Source organism: Bufo bufo, chromosome 1, assembly GCF_905171765.1.
Source record: "Bufo bufo chromosome 1, aBufBuf1.1, whole genome shotgun sequence".
Taxonomy (NCBI): domain Eukaryota; kingdom Metazoa; phylum Chordata; class Amphibia; order Anura; family Bufonidae; genus Bufo; species Bufo bufo.
The window spans coordinates 717,114,683-717,130,441 of record NC_053389.1 but is presented as its reverse complement, the minus strand read 5'-3'; the positions used below and the strand labels follow the sequence as shown (position 1 = coordinate 717,130,441).

The following is a 15,759-nucleotide window of genomic DNA, read 5'->3' as shown; positions in this document are numbered from 1 at the left end:
GAGATGCTTCAGCGAATACACTGATAAAAGCTATACACCATCGAGGCCGCGTGCACACAGCGCAGATCTGCCGCAGTTCATACCTACCACATTTATCAGCGAGGTGCAAGGTTTACTGTGGAAATGGATATCGGGGCAGATTTATGGAATGGTCTAAAAGGCAAAGTGTCTCTGATGCCCACAGAAACTAATCACAGCACTGCTTTCATTTTTCAGAAGCAGAGAATGAAATGAAAGCTGCGCTGTCATTGGCTACTATGAGGAAGAACAAACTGAATCCATAAAAGGAGGAGGAAGGGACCCTAGTACAAGTAAGGCTACTTTCACACTAGCGTTCGGGGCTCCGCTTGTGAGCTCCGTTTGAAGGCTCTCACAAGCGGCCCCAAACGGATCCGTCCAGCCCTAATGCATTCTGAGTGGATGCGGATCCGCTCAGAATGCATCAGTCTGGCAGCGTTCAGCCTCCACTCAGCAAGCTGCTTGCAGCGTTCGGGTCTCCGCCTGGCCGTGCGGAGGCAAACGGATCCGTCCAGACTTACATTGTAAGTCAATGGGGACGGATCCGTTTGAAGATGACACAGTATGGCTCAATTTTCAAACGGATCCGTCCCCCATTGACTTTCAATGTAAAGTCAGAACGGATCCGTTTGCATTATCATGAACAAAAAAAAAAAATTCTTTTTTTTTTGTTCATGGTAATGCAAACGAATCTGTTCTGAACGGATCTAAGCGTTTGCATTATAGGAGCGGATCCATCTGTGCAGATACCAGACGGATCCACACCTAACGCAGGTGTGAAAGTAGCCTAACAGAATGTCGCCGCTGTATTACTTATGTACTGCAGCCATGTCCTACCTCACCGGGAGCAAATTACAACCTGGCAAAAGTTACTGTGAGTGCAATACCCCAACAGATTATACTGCACATTATATTAACCCTTTCAAGACCCTGTGATTTTCTGTTTTAATTTTTTTTAGCCTCCCTGCCGTCCCAGAGCCATAACTTTTATTTTTCTGTTTGCATAGCTGTACGAGGGGTTATATTTAGCAGGACAAGTTTGCACTTTCTATTGAACCGATTGAATATTGCATACAATGTAGTGGAAAGCTGGAAAAGAATTCCAAATGGGGTTGAATACATAAATATATATTTTTTTATATTTAAAGGGGTAGTCTCACTTCAGTAAGTAGCATTTATCATGTAGAGAAAGTTAATACAAGCCACTCAGGCTACTTTCACACCTGCGTTTAGGTCGGATCCGTCTGGTATGTGCCCAGACGGATCCGCACCTATAATGCAAACGTTTAGATCCGTTCAGAACGGATCCGTTTGCATTACCATGAACAAAAAAAAATAAAAAATTTTTTTTTTTTTTTTTTTTGTTCATGATAATGCAAAAGGATCCGTTTTGACTTTACATTGAAAGTCAATGGGAGACGGATCCGTTTGAAAATTGAGCCATACTGTGTCAACTTCAAACGGATCCGTCCCCATTGACTTACATTGTAAGTCTGGACGGATCCGTTTGCCTCCGCACGGCCAGGCGGACACCTGAACGCTGCAAGCTGCGTTCAGGTGTCCGCCTGCTGAGCGGAGCGGAGGACAAACGGAGTCAGACTGATGCATTCTGAGCGGATCCGCCTCCACTCAGAATGCATTAGGGCTGGACGGATCCGTTCGGGGCCGCTTGTGAGCCCCTTCAAACGGAACTCACAAGCGGAGCCCCGAACGCTAGTGTGAAAGTAGCCTCATGTATTAGGATTCTCCATATTGCTTTTTTTGCTGGCTGGATTAATTTTTCCATCACATTATACACTGCGTGTTTCCATGGTTACGACCACCAATGCAATCCAACAGTGGTGGTCGTGCTTGCACACTATAGGAAAAAGCACTAGCCTATGTGCGCTCCCATGGTCCGGCCACCAGAGAGGCTGACGCTTTTTCCTATAGTGTGAAGAGACGAAAAAAATGGCGAATCTGCCATTTTGTTTTCCCATTATGATGTTCAGTTTTAATAGTACAGGTGTTTTGGGACACAGTGGAGCAAATATATTTTTTTATTGTTTATTTTTTATTATGGGGAAAGGGGTTAAATAATTTTTATTATATAGTTTTAAAACTTTTTTTATTTTTTTTTTAACACTTGAACATGCAAATCATTAGATCGCTTATCACACAGACTGCAATGAATTACTAATGCAGCCTACAGGACATCCAGGATATTTCTATTTTCTAGGAGCACAGCGCTCCCGGAAAAAAGCCTTTCAGATGCCCTGGTCGCAACAGCAGAGACCCGTTGGCTATGGTGTGCGCAGCTGGCACCATCTTTAAAGTTCCGATTTTCTGCAGGACATGTATGTTGGAGGAAGGGAAGGGATAAAGAGGTGCTGTCACCCCTCTCCGGACCTGTGTTTTGGTAACTGCTTGCATTTCCTATGTAATAACAATGATTCTATGTTGTATCATTGCTTTATTATTCCTGCTAGAAGTTATGAATTACCAGCATTTTGCAATGAAGGTCCAGATGGACGTTACCAATTGGTGGGGGGGGGGGGGGGTGACATCCAATCAGTGATGCCAGTTTCAGATTGTGGAGGGACACCGCCCAACTGGTAACACCCATCTGGGCTTTAATTGCAAACTGCTAGTAATTCACTCAAACGTCTAGCAGGAATAACAAAGGAATGGCACAACATACAGACATAAGAATAGAAGCTCCAGAATTGTTATTACACGGGGAATGCAAGTAGTTACTAAAACAGACATGTCAGGAGCGGTGACTAAGTAAGCAGAGTGACTGTAAAGGAAGAGTTGTGTCAGTGCCCATCCCTTCTCCGTGCCATCAGTACCATTCATCAGGAGGCACATCACTGCTTGCTGGCACTTTTCTTCATGTACACTGGGGGATTATTAAAGAAAGCTCAGAAGTCATCTTCAGTTCGGCCAATCAGTAGTCCGTGGGATTTTTTGTTTTCCCTACAAACGCTTCCACTGGCAACATGCCAGACCAAGTCCACCAACCAACGAATCAGTCTTTAACCCCTTAAGGAGATAGGGCGTACAGATACGCCCTTGTGCCCTGGTACTTAAGGACACATGTACATGTACGCCCTGTGTATTTTCGATCACTGCAGTGTGGCTGGCAGTGATCGGAACCCGGTAGTATTGCTAAAATATATCTGTATCCCCCCCCCCCCCGCACCACTGAGTGATTTTAGCCCGGTGGGAGGTGCAGGGGGAGGGTTGCGGGAGGTGCGGCAGATCCCCCGCCCGCCTCCCCTAGAAAAATCGTTGGTGGTCAGTGGGTATACCAGGGTGCCAGCACATTGCTGACACCCTGGTATAAACGGCTGACATCTGCGATGCGATGTCAGCCGTTTAACCCTTTCCATACCGCGGTCCGTACGGACCGCTGTATGGAAAAGGTTAACAGCTCAGGGAGCTCCCTCCCTCATCGGGGGGCTGCTGTGCCTTTGCAGCCCCCCGATGGAGAGGGAGAGAGCCCCCAGACAGCTCCGTCCTTACCCTTCCCCGTCTGCGCAGTTCTGACCACTACTGAGCAGACGGGGAAGGTTCCCATGGCAACAGGACGCAGTCTCAGGCATCCTGCTGTCCATGGTGCTGAACAGATCTGTGCTAAAAGGCATAGATCTGTTCAGACAAAGTGTAAAATACAGTACAATATATATTGTACTGTACTGTATTATACAGACATCAGACCCACTGGATCTTCAAGAACCAAGTGGGTCTGGGTCAAAAAAAAAAGTGAAAAAAAAGTAAATAAAGTAAAAATAAAAAAAACACATTTATCACTGATTAAAATTGAAAAAAATAAAATTCCCTACACATGTTTGGTATCGCCGCGTCCGTAACGACCTGATCTATAAAACGGTCATGTTACTTTACCCGAACGGTGAACGCCATAAAAATAAAAAACTATATGATGAAATTGAAATTTTGCCCATCTTACTTCCCAAAAAAGGTAATAAAAGTGATCAAAAAAGTCTATGTACGCCAAAATTGTAACAATCAAAGAGTCATTTCATCCCACAAAAACCATAACCTACCCAAGATAATCGCCCCAAAACTGAAAAAACTATGTCTCTTAGACTATGGAAACACTAAAACATGATTTTTTTTGTTTCAAAAATAAAATCAGTGTAAAACTTACATAAATAAAAAAAAAGTATTTATTAGGTATCGCCACGTCCGTATCGACCGGCTCTATAAAAATATCACATGACCCTCAGGTGACCACCGTAAAAAAATAATAAAAACTGTAAAAAAAAGCAATTTTTTGTCATTTTACGTCACAAAAAGTGTAATAGCAAGCAATCAAAAAGTCATATGCACCCCAAAATAGTGCCAATCAAACCGTCATCTCATCCCACAAAAAATGAGACCCTACTTAAGATAATCGCCCAAAAACTGAAAAAACGATGGCTCTTAGACTATGGAGACAAACTTTTTTTTGTTTTAAAAATTTATTCATTGTGTAAAACTTACATAAAAAAAAAAAAATTGTATACATATTAGGTATCGCCGCGTCCGTGACAACCTGCTCTATAAAATTACCACATGATCTAACCTGTCAGATGAATGTTGTAAATAACACAAAAAAAAAACGGTGCCAAAAAAGCTATTTCTTGTTACCTTGCCGCACAAAAAGTGTAATATAGAGCAACCAAAAATGTACCCTAAACTAGTACCAACAAAACTGCCACCCTATCCCGTAGTTTCTAAAATGGAGTCACTTTTTTGGAGTTTCTACTCTAGGGGTGCATCAGGGGGGGCTTCAAATGGGACATGGTGTCAAAAAAAACGGTCCAGCAAAATCTGCTTTCCAAAAATCGTATGGCATTCCTTTCCTTCTGCGCCCTGCCGTGTGCCCGTACAGCAGTTTACGACCACATATGGGGTGTTTCTGTAAACTACAGAATCAGGGCCATAAATAATGAGTTTTGTTTGGCTGTTAACCCTTGCTTTGTAACTGGAAAAAAAAATATTAAAATGGAAAATCTGCCAAAAAAGTTAAATTTTGAAATTGTATCTCTATTTTCCATTAAATCTTGTGCAACACCTAAATGGTTAAAGTTTGTAAAATCAGTTTTGAATACCTTGAGGGGTGTAGTTTCTTCGATGGGTCACTTTTATGGAGTTTCTACTCTAGGGTTGCATCAAGGGGGCTTCAAATGGTACATGGTGTCAAAAAACCAGTCCAGCAAAACCTGCCTTCCAAAAACCAAACGGCGCACCTTTCACTCTACGCCCCGCTGTGTGGCCGTACAGTAGTTTACGGCCACATATGGGGTGTTTCTGTAAACGGCAGAGTCAGGGCAATAAAGATACAGTCTTGTTTCGCTGTTAACCCTTGCTTTGTAAGTGGAAAAAATGGGTTAAAATGGAAAATTAGCCAAAAAAATGAAATTCTCAAATTTCATCCCCATTAGCCAATAACTCTTGTGCGACACCTAAAGGGTTAACGAAGTTTGTAAAATCTGTTTTGAATACCTTGAGGGGTGTAGTTTATAGAATGGGGTCATTTTTGGGTGGTTTCTATTATATAAGCCTCACAAAGTGACTTCAGAGCTGTAGTGGTCCCTAAAAATTGGGTTTTTGTAAATTTCAGAAAAATTTTAAGATTTGCTTCTAAACTTCTAAGCCTTATAACATCCCCAAAAAATTAAATATCATTCCCAAAATAATTCAAATATGAAGTAGACATATGGGGAATGTAAAGTCATCACAATTTTTAGGGGTATTACAGAAGTAGAGAAACAAACTTTGAAATTTTTTACATTTTTTGTTAAATTAGGTATTTTTTGGTGCAAAAAAGACTTCATTTTACCAGTGTCATGAAGTACAATATATGACAAAAAAAACTATCTCAGAACGGCCTGGATAAGTCAAAGCGTTTTCAAGTTATCAGCACTTAAAGTGACACTGGTCAGATTTGCAAAAAAATGGCCTAGTCCTAAGGTGTAATAATGCTGTGTCCTTAAGGGGTTAAAACCCTGGAATCCCTGGTCTTTGTGCAAAAAGGTAAATGACTGGTTAATCATGCCATACACATTCCTTTTTCAGATGACATCTTGTAATGTGGCTGATCACATTGTCGGACAAGTCGGTATTTCGCTAGTTTTCCAAAGGATAGACATCTGAAATCGCCGGCTTGTGTGTATGGCCAGCTTAGGGCGATCGTGTTCAATTCACCTATTTTTCGAGATGTTGTTGATATGGCACATTCCTTTTCAGACTAGAGGTTGTGTGATATTAAGCAGATTGTAAAGGGTACCACTGGGGAACCCTTGATGAGCTGTTACAGCTGGGAGGAAAGACAGAATAAAGCTTTGCTTTCCTGCAGCACTGAAGTCACTAGTGCAGGGATGCCCAACCTGCGGCCCTCCAGCTGTTGCAAAACGACAGCTTCCATGATGTCTGGGCAGCCTACAGCTATCAGGGCATGCTGGGAGATGTAGTTTTGCAACAGCTGGAGGGCTGCAGGTTTGGCATCCTTGCACTAGAGCACTGATAGAACTAGAGCATTAAAGGGGTTTTCTGAGACTTGGTGATGGATAGGTCATCAGTATTTGATTGGTGGGGGTCCGACACTCCCGCCGATCAGCTGTTTCAGAAGGCACCAGCAGTCCTGTCAGCGCCATGCCCTTCTTGCAGCTTTTCCTAGGCTGTCACGTTCATTGGTTATGTGGCCTAGGCACAGCCCGATGTCAAGCACAGCTGTTATACTATGTGCGGTGCTGTACTTTGTGAGCACGGAGAATCTGCAACGCTCACAGAAGCACCGGAGCCTTCTCAAACAGCTGATCTGCAGGTGTCCCGGGTCCGCCAATCAGATACTAATGACTTAAAAACCCTATAAGTCAGTTGGTGTAGGTTGATTACAACAGAGAAGGGTATCTCTAGGGTTGAGGTGAGCTCAAAGATGGCACACTGAGTACCTGTGACACTATGGTGCCCATGCGGGTTCCTGTTTGCAGGCTTCATATTACAGATTCATAATATGGCCAAAGGGTACTAGGTCTAAGGATAACCTCAACCCCAGGCTAACACCCCCAATACATGAAGTAAAGAGTCTCAGTAAGAATATGGCCCTATTATTAGCCGCTATTTACGCCCCGAATAAGGGACAGATTAAATGGCTCCTTCGGATGCTTGATTCCTTGAAAAACTTTGCTGAAGGAATCTTAATAGGAGGTGATTTTAAATCGCATTGGATCATGGGGTAGATTCCACGTCTGTCACGCCCCATCTATCAGAGAAACAAAAACTTAGATTTCAAGTAGCTCTGGCAGACGTGGGATTATCTGATGTATGGAGATTATTTCACCCGGAGTACTTTACCTTTCTCTCTAAGGTCCATAGCACCTACCAGCACCTAGATCATGGGCCAGATTTATCATTAGCTCAGGTCAGAATAATGGAGTGAAAAAGTCCTAAAAAAAGACCCAAACGCTAAAACTGAGCACAAATTTGCGACTTTTTTCTGCTCTGCACTATGCTCGCCAGTTTTCTGAAAGTGGGCGTGTTTTCTTATGTAAATGAATCTCTAGACAGATTTACTATTGGGACTATTTAAAAAAGTCGCAAAAAAGTCCCAATTTCACTCCAGTGAGGACCATGCTTATCTTATGAGACTTTTTAATAGAACATGCGACTTTTTCATAAAAACGTGCGACTTTTTCATAAAAACGTGCGACTTTTTCATAAAAACGTGCGACTTTTTCATAAAAACGTGCGACTTTTTCATAAAAACGTGCGACTTTTGTAAAGCTGCTTACTGACGGATAAACTGCTACCGTCAAACCACATTTATTACAGTCTTAAAGGGCCGATCATAAATCTGACTTGGCTAAAACTGACTTTAGCCATATGTGAAAGTGGAGTGAGCTGTCAGAGTAATGATAAATCTGGCCCCATGTGTTCTTTTCTAACAGTGCTATACCTGCGGTTATGAATGCTTCCATAGGGTCTATCACAATTTCGGATCATGCCCCTGTGAGCATGAAGTTACAAATCAGAGATATGCCCAGTAGGGGTGGGCGATATAAATTTGTGCCACGATATGGAATTTGTGCATATAACCGGACCGCGATATGACCACAGAGCTACCCGGATGTTATGTAGCTGCACTGGAAGTCACGTGGACACGTTGGAATCAGCTAGAGGAGGGGGTGTGCGCGCTGCGCAAGCGCATTTGGCTAAAGTATAGTAATCTGGCAGAACACCCCCTCCTCCAGCTGATTCCAACGCAGCTACATCACTTTCGGGTATAGACTTTGGTCCGGGTATAGAAAAGTGGCAGAACACCGGCCCCTATGACTGCACGCTGCGATCCGCCGCAATTAACCCCTCAGTTGAGGGGTTAATCGTGCGGATCACAGCGTCCTATCAGAGGTCAGTTGCCACAGGGCCCCCCCCCCCCTCCATCATTGGTGGCAGTTCCGATCGGAGTCCCAGCAGTGTAATGCTGGGGCTCCGATCGGTTACCATGACAGCCAGGAGTCACGCTACTGAAGTCCTGGCTGCCATGGTATGTTAGTGAGCAGCATTATACTCACGTGCGCTGTGGCCGCCGGTCGCTCCTTCTGTCTGTGCGGCGCATTGCTAATGCATATAGCATTAGCAATGCGCCGCACAGACCTATGAGAAGGAGCGCCCAGCGGCCACGGCGCAAGTGCGTATAATGCTGCTCACTAACATACCATGGCAGCCAGGACTTCAGTAGCGTGACTCCTGGCTGCCATGGTAACCGATCGGAGCCCCAGCATTACACTGCTGGGACTCCGATCGGAACTGCCCACTGCCACCAATGATGAGGGGGACCCTGTGGCCACTGCCACCAATGATTAATACTGGGGAGCGAGGGGAGATGGGTGAGTTTGAGTTACCAGAGGGGGCTGATAAGAGGGAGAGGCTGGGGGGCGGATCAGAGACTGGCTGCCATGGTCAGCTCCCTGCTGTTGTATGCACAAAGCACAGGGCAGCAGGGAGAGTGTAAAGTCCTATTCACCCTAATAGAGCTCTATTAAGGTGAATATGACAAGGGTTCTAGCCCTTAAAGAGGACCTTTCACTACTGTACAAATTAAAAACTAACTATATCAGTGGGCAGAGCGGCGCCCAGGGGTCCCCCTGCACTTACTAGTATGTCTGGGCACCGCTCCGTTCGCCCGGTATAGGCTCCGGTGTCTGCGCTCCCTCTGACTGATTTTTTTGTATAAGGCGTGTCCCTTGCTGCAGCGCTGGCCAATCGCAGCGCACAGCTCATATCCAGGCTATAGCTGTGTACAGTAGTGAAAAGGTCCTCTTTAAGGAGGCTAATAGTTATTAAGTAAAAAAAAAAAAAAAAAAAAAAAAAGTTTAAACACCCCCCCCCCCCAAATATAGAAAACAATATATCGCGATATAGATAGATATATATAGCACGTGCTTAAAATTATATCGCAATATAGATTTTTGGCCATATCGCCCACCCCTAATGCCCAGGAAGTCTTGGTCCTGGAGGTTGAACACCACTTTGTTAGAGGAGATTGCGCATAGGGAACGTGTTAATAAGGTACTCTTAGATTTCTTTAGTCTGAATGAGATCCCCCAGATTACAAACCCGATTTTGTGGGAAGCCCACAAGGCGGTAGTTAGGGGAGAATTTATCAGCTTAGGATCCAAAGTCAAAACGACAAAGGACCCAGATTATAGATTCCCTGCTCTTGCAAATTTCCACTTTAGAAAAAATACACAAAGCAACCCAGACTGCCGAGGTACTGAATCGGCTAAAAACCCTTAGATCTCAACTAAAGGATAAACTGAATGTTAAATCTGCTAAAATACTTCAGGCATTGTGTTTTAAGTATTACTCACATGGAGACAAAGGTTCCAAATTAATGTCGAACCTGTTTAAGTCTCAGAGAAATAAATCCTTTATCCCGGTAATTAAATCTAAGGAAGGACATAGATTAACCGGGTCCTGTCCGAAAATCATGCAGTTTTGGGGCACCGTTGAGGACATTAATAAGATTTGCCCAGGTCACTTAACACTCACTGCCCCACTAGTATTGTATGGAAACCCGAAGGCAACTTCACTCCCCATAAAAATAACTTAGACACATATGATTATAGCAGCCAAGATACTCATCCCAGCGCTGTGGAGATCTCCCGACCCGCCAAGCGTATCCATGTGGTACGAGAAAATTAACCACCTGTGCAGAATGGAGGCGTTGGCAAGTTGGGAGACTCATAACAGACAAGGTTTCCTAAACACTTGGCAACCATGGTTGACACATATCGGAGTACAGCAGAGGAAGGACACTCACTCTGATCAGAGTGATCAAGGGCCGTCTGATTAGAAATTATGGTTTAATGGTTTGCTAGAACCTTGGGAACAGGCAAGTCATAGGTCAAACTGCTCTTTCCTACTACACCATTCTGTTGGTATCTAAATAGGAGAATAATGTGTGACGTTAGATATTGCATTCAGCAGTATCTTGATTAATGCTTATGTCAGGTTTGATTATGACGTGAACATGTTCGACTCTTTCCTTTCTGTTGATGTTTGACATGCTCAGATCTTGGAATCAAGAATGTATCAGAAATCGCAAGATTCACAATGGGTGATAAGTTAGGTCGGATGACCCTTATTCCTGATTTTGCTATAGGTCATATTTGTGATTCACGATGTATAGATCTATTTGACCAGTTGCACTGGTTCTGACTTTTCTAAAGATCTTGTGTATATGTACTTATATGCTTTTTGGTGTTGATAAACAAAATAAAAAGAGGATAAAAAAAAATAAAAAATATGAATATGGCCCTAACAGAGTACATGACACTCACCAGGCTATCAAATAAAGCCATCACTATCTGCTCACAACCATTTCTCTCAACACCAGTCAGCCTGAGTGACACCATTGTTCAGTGTATACTGCGTGTTCTTTATTCACCCTGGTCTAAGCCCACTCTTTGCCAAGCACTTACTGGCTGGCTACCTACCAGATCAAACAAAGGAAAATCTGATACGAGGCCGTCCATATCTGCCATAGCAGAAAACGGAAGTACCACCCTCAGATCAGGCTTTCCAGCACTTTCTCTTTGTAAGGCTAGTTTCACACTTGCGGCAGAGTGATCCGGCAAGCAGTTCCTTCAAAGTTACTGCCTGCCGGATCAGTCTTACAAATGCATTGCAATAAAGGATCCGTCTCTCCGTTTGTCATCCGGAGAAACGGATCCGTTCTATATTTTTTTCACATTTTGACCGGAAGGACTGATCCGGCATTGCGGTATTTTGAATGCCGGATCCGGCACTAATACATTCCTATGGGGAAAAAAATGCCAGATCCGGCATTCAGGCAAGTGTTCAGTTTCTTTGGCCGGAGATAAAACCGTAGCATGCTGCGGTATAATCTCCGTCCTAACAGTCAAAATGACTGAACTGAAGACATCCTGAACGGATTGCTCTGCATTCGGAATGCATGGGGATAAAACTGATCAGTTCTTTTCCGGTATTCGGAACTCCGTGCCGGAAAAGAAAAACGCTAGTGTGAAAGTACCCTAAGAGAATGAAGAAAAGAGGGGTTATTCCACCATACTGTGCATAAATAAAAATGACATACCGTTCCCAAATAACACTGCTACACACCTAAATGAATGTGCTAACAGACTGCTCAGATAAGAGAGGAGCAATCAAAGAGCAGGAAACATACCCTAAGGGGGCATTCACATAGGTGTATTCATTTTGTGGTCCGCAAAAGGTGTCCACAGCCTTAAAATAGTTTTGTGGCCAATAATTTTTTCTAGATAAAGGCTGACAACGCTGTAATATAATACAGTAAGTCATACCTCTCCATTTCTCAGGTCTCTCTAGAAACACAGGAAAAATTACTGCTTAGTCAATCACTGTCCGCAGTAGTGACCCAAAATGCAGAACAAACTGGCCGGAGTCCTCCAGACACCACTTTGCGGGGCTCCGTTCCAGATATAGGTTCGGATCCTATCGGTGGGACCCGCACCAATAAGACAATGGGGGCATATCCTAGCAGTATGACCCTGTTGTCTGAGATGAGACAACTCCTTTAAAGAGAGAGCAGACAAACTGGTGCCATTAGGTTAAAGGGTTGCCTGGACCGTTTTTTTTTATTATTAATTTTTTTTAAGTTTAGAGCGGTGAGCTTCCTACCGCCCTGCCAGTCTCTACTTCCTGGACCCACTAGACACACAGGAAAACAGTTGGGTCACCACTGCGGACAGTGATTGACTAAGCAGTCATTTTTCCTGTGTTTCTAGAGAGACCAGAAATTGTTGTAACTGCAGCGTCATGAGAAATGGAGAGGTATGACTTACTGTATTATATTACAGCGTTGTCAGCCTTTATCTAGAAAAAATTATTGGCCACAAAACTATTTAAAGCCTGTGGACACCTTTCGGCCATTTTTTATTAAAATGTACATAGTTTGGCTAAAAAAAAATTTGTAATTGGGTTTTATTAAAAACGTGTATTCAGTATCTCCTATATATTCTGTTCAGTTACCCTCAATGTGAAATCTGTCAGACAACCTCTTAGGCTGGTTTCACACGAGCGAGTTCACTGCATTGAACTTGCAGCGTGTCTGTGAGAGCTCCCGTCCTGACCTACCTAGCTCTCATAGGATGGCATAGCATTATATTGATTTCTGGAATGTATTGTATAACACTGACAGCATTATGTACAGACCAAGAAGTGGCGCTTATTATTGGGCTTAGAGGCCAGTGCGCAAACTGCAGGATAAAGAACCATCAAAAAAAAAATTAAATTTAAAAATGTTAAACATAAAAATACGATGTAAACAATAGGTCATTTTCTGATGACACGTTCCCTTTCAGTGCACCAGCGCTGAGTCACTTTTGCGGAGAAACAGATTTTACGGTAAGTACAAAAATCTAGTTTTCTCATCCGTATCATTGGGGGACACAGAGTTGACCATGGGACACTACAGAGCAGTCCCAAGGGTGGGCATAAACAAGAACCCTCCGGCCAATCAGAGAACCGCTGTCTGCAAAACCACGCCCCAGAGGAGCGTCAGAAGACGCAAAGGTGTGTACTCTAACATTTGGAAAAGGTATGCAAAGACGAACAAGGTAGCTGCCTTGCATACCTAAAGGGCCGAAGCCCCATGATGCACTGCTCAAGAGGGCCCCACTGCCCTAGCCAAATGAGCAGTAACCCGCAAGGGTGGGGCCCGGTCAATGACGCAGTACGCTTCTGCAATGGCCAAACGAATCCATCGGGAAATGGAAGTTCTAGACGCAGCGAGCCCTCGTCTCAGGCTCTCTGGAATGACGAATAGGGAATCCGTCCTCCGGAAAGATGACGTCTGGGTCAGATAGATGCGAACGGCTCCAACCAAATCCTGAGTGTGGAGCGACTGCTCAGGAAGATGAGACGGGTCAGGACAAAATTATGAGAAAATGATCTCTTCATTGAGATGGAATGCAGACAACATTCAGAAGGAAGGACTCAACAGGGCGAAGGATTACTTTGTCCTGAAGGAGGATCAGGAAGGGCGACCGACAGGAAAGAGCCACGAGTTCCGACACCCTACGGATGGAAGTGCTTGCCATAAAAAAGGCCACCTTGTAGGACAGGAAGCAAAGCGACACCTGCTGCAAAGGCTCAAACGGTGGTGAAGACTGGAGAGCGCTGAGCACTAGATTAAGATTCCAAGGATTCAACAGAGGACTGAAAGGGGGTGCAGCGTGCGCAACCCACTGCAGAAAAGTCCGAACCACAGAAAAAGAATGAAAAGAGCCGAAATTTGCCCTTTGAGGGAGCTGAGAGCCAGCCCCAAGTCCATGTCCGACTGCAGAAAAAACAAAAGTCTCGGCAACGCGAAACGAATGGGAGACAGCTGGTGACGCTCGCACCCACTAAAGTAGGACTTCCAGGTCCGGTGGTAGATTCAGGAAGACTACGGCTTTCTGACACAAATCATGGTCTGGACAACAGCACCCAAGAAACCCCCGAGCCCTTAGTACAAATGTAGAGACCCTAAATTTGGGTGGAAGATCGGTCCCTGTGACAAGAGGTCCTCCCAAAGAGGAAGACCCCAGGGTTAGTCAGCGAGGAGGGTGACTAGAGATGCGTGCCACACTCGGCGTGGCCAATCGGGGGCCACGAGAATGAGGGGAAGACCTTCGGACCTGATCTTCCAGAGGAGACGTGGAATCAGAGGAAGAGGAGGGAACAGGTAAGGAAATGTGAACCGACTCCACGGAATCACATGGGATCCCTGGACCGCGCAATAAGGTTCTCAACCTTGTGGTTGAAGCGGGAGGCCATGAGATCCACGCCTGGCCGACCCCATCGCTCGCTGATGGCTAGAGAAACTTGCAGGTGAAGAGCCTATTCGACGGGATCGAGATGCTCCCGGCTGAGGAAGTTGGCAATCCAGTGGACGCTGGGGATGTGAAAGGCCGAGAGTGCTGGAACATGTCTCTCCGCCCAGCTGAGAATCAGAGCTATGGCTGCCAGGTTCCGGGTGCCGCCCTGGTGATTGAGGTACGCCACAGCCGTGGAGTTGTCGGACTGAACTCGAAGTGGACATCCCCGGAGATGGTCGGTCCAATGCAGCAGAGAGACGAATCACTCAATTCCAGAATGTTGATTGGGAGGTAGCGCTCCTCGCGTGATCACACACATTGAACGGATAGATTTCCCAACCCCAGAGGTTTGCGTCCGTTGTCTGCACCGTCCAACGGAGAGGAAGGAAAGAGCAAAAGCGGGACAGAGGGGAGGACCTGAATTCCAGCTTGTAACCCTCTGCGATGACCTCTCTCACTCAGGCATCCGAGACGTGAGCCAACCAAACATGACAAAACAGATATAGCCGGTACACCCACCCGATCGGAGGGCGCTGGAAGCTGCACGTCATGCAGAGGAGGTCTTGGAGTTATAGGACTTGGAGCCCGGTTGACAGGGATGCCAGGAAGGGCGAGGATTGAAGGAACGGCTTGCGCTTCTGATCCGGGGCAGACTTGTCGGTTGACCACTTGGGGCTGGAAAAAATCCGAAAGGGGTGAAAAATAGGTTTTCACGCTTTTTTGACTTGTTGAAACAAACCCTGTTCTGTGGTAAATGGGTGCTCTTATCACCTGTAGCATCAGAAATTATCTCGTCCAGGCGTTTGCTAAAAAATCTGCTGCCGGAAAGGGGGAGGGCCGTTAGGGTCTGCTTTGAAGCATTATCTGCCGCCCAGCAGGAGAGCCATAGGGTATGGCAAATAGCCACCAAAAGGGCTGACGAGCGGGCCATAAGCCTGGCTGCATCCAGAGAGGCCTCACAAATATACACACTGGCATGGGAGAGCTGCAGGGCAATGTCAGAAAGTTTTCCCGAGGAGAGACCCTGACGTAGATTATGTGCCTACGCACCCATAGCTTTGCTCACCCATGTAGAGGCAAAAACCGGTCGCAGTGCTGTGCCCACTGCTTCAGATTTTGTGAAAGATTCCAATTTTTTATCCCCGCATCGGCAAAGTGGCATGTTTTGCCAAGCAGGATACTGGCGGGTCAACTGTATGTGAGGAGGACCACTTCTTAGTCAGACCCCCCGGAAATGGATAAAGGACGTCTAAGAGTTTGGGCAAGGCAAAACGTCTATCAGAAAAATTCCACTCCTTGGAAAAAGAGGAATCAAAATCCTGGTGGTTGGGGGAAACATTTGGCGAGCGATGGGACCTCCTAAAAGAAAAACCTGAGACGGTCAATGAGG

The 15,759-nt window shown here is 45.1% G+C and overlaps 1 protein-coding gene across 1 annotated transcript in view; it reads right to left on the bottom strand.

Annotated features, from left to right (window-relative positions):
* RAB11A (RAB11A, member RAS oncogene family) overlaps positions 1–15,759 on the bottom strand; it is a 36,574-nt gene that overhangs the window by 8,273 nt on the left and 12,542 nt on the right. The window lies entirely within an intron of this gene.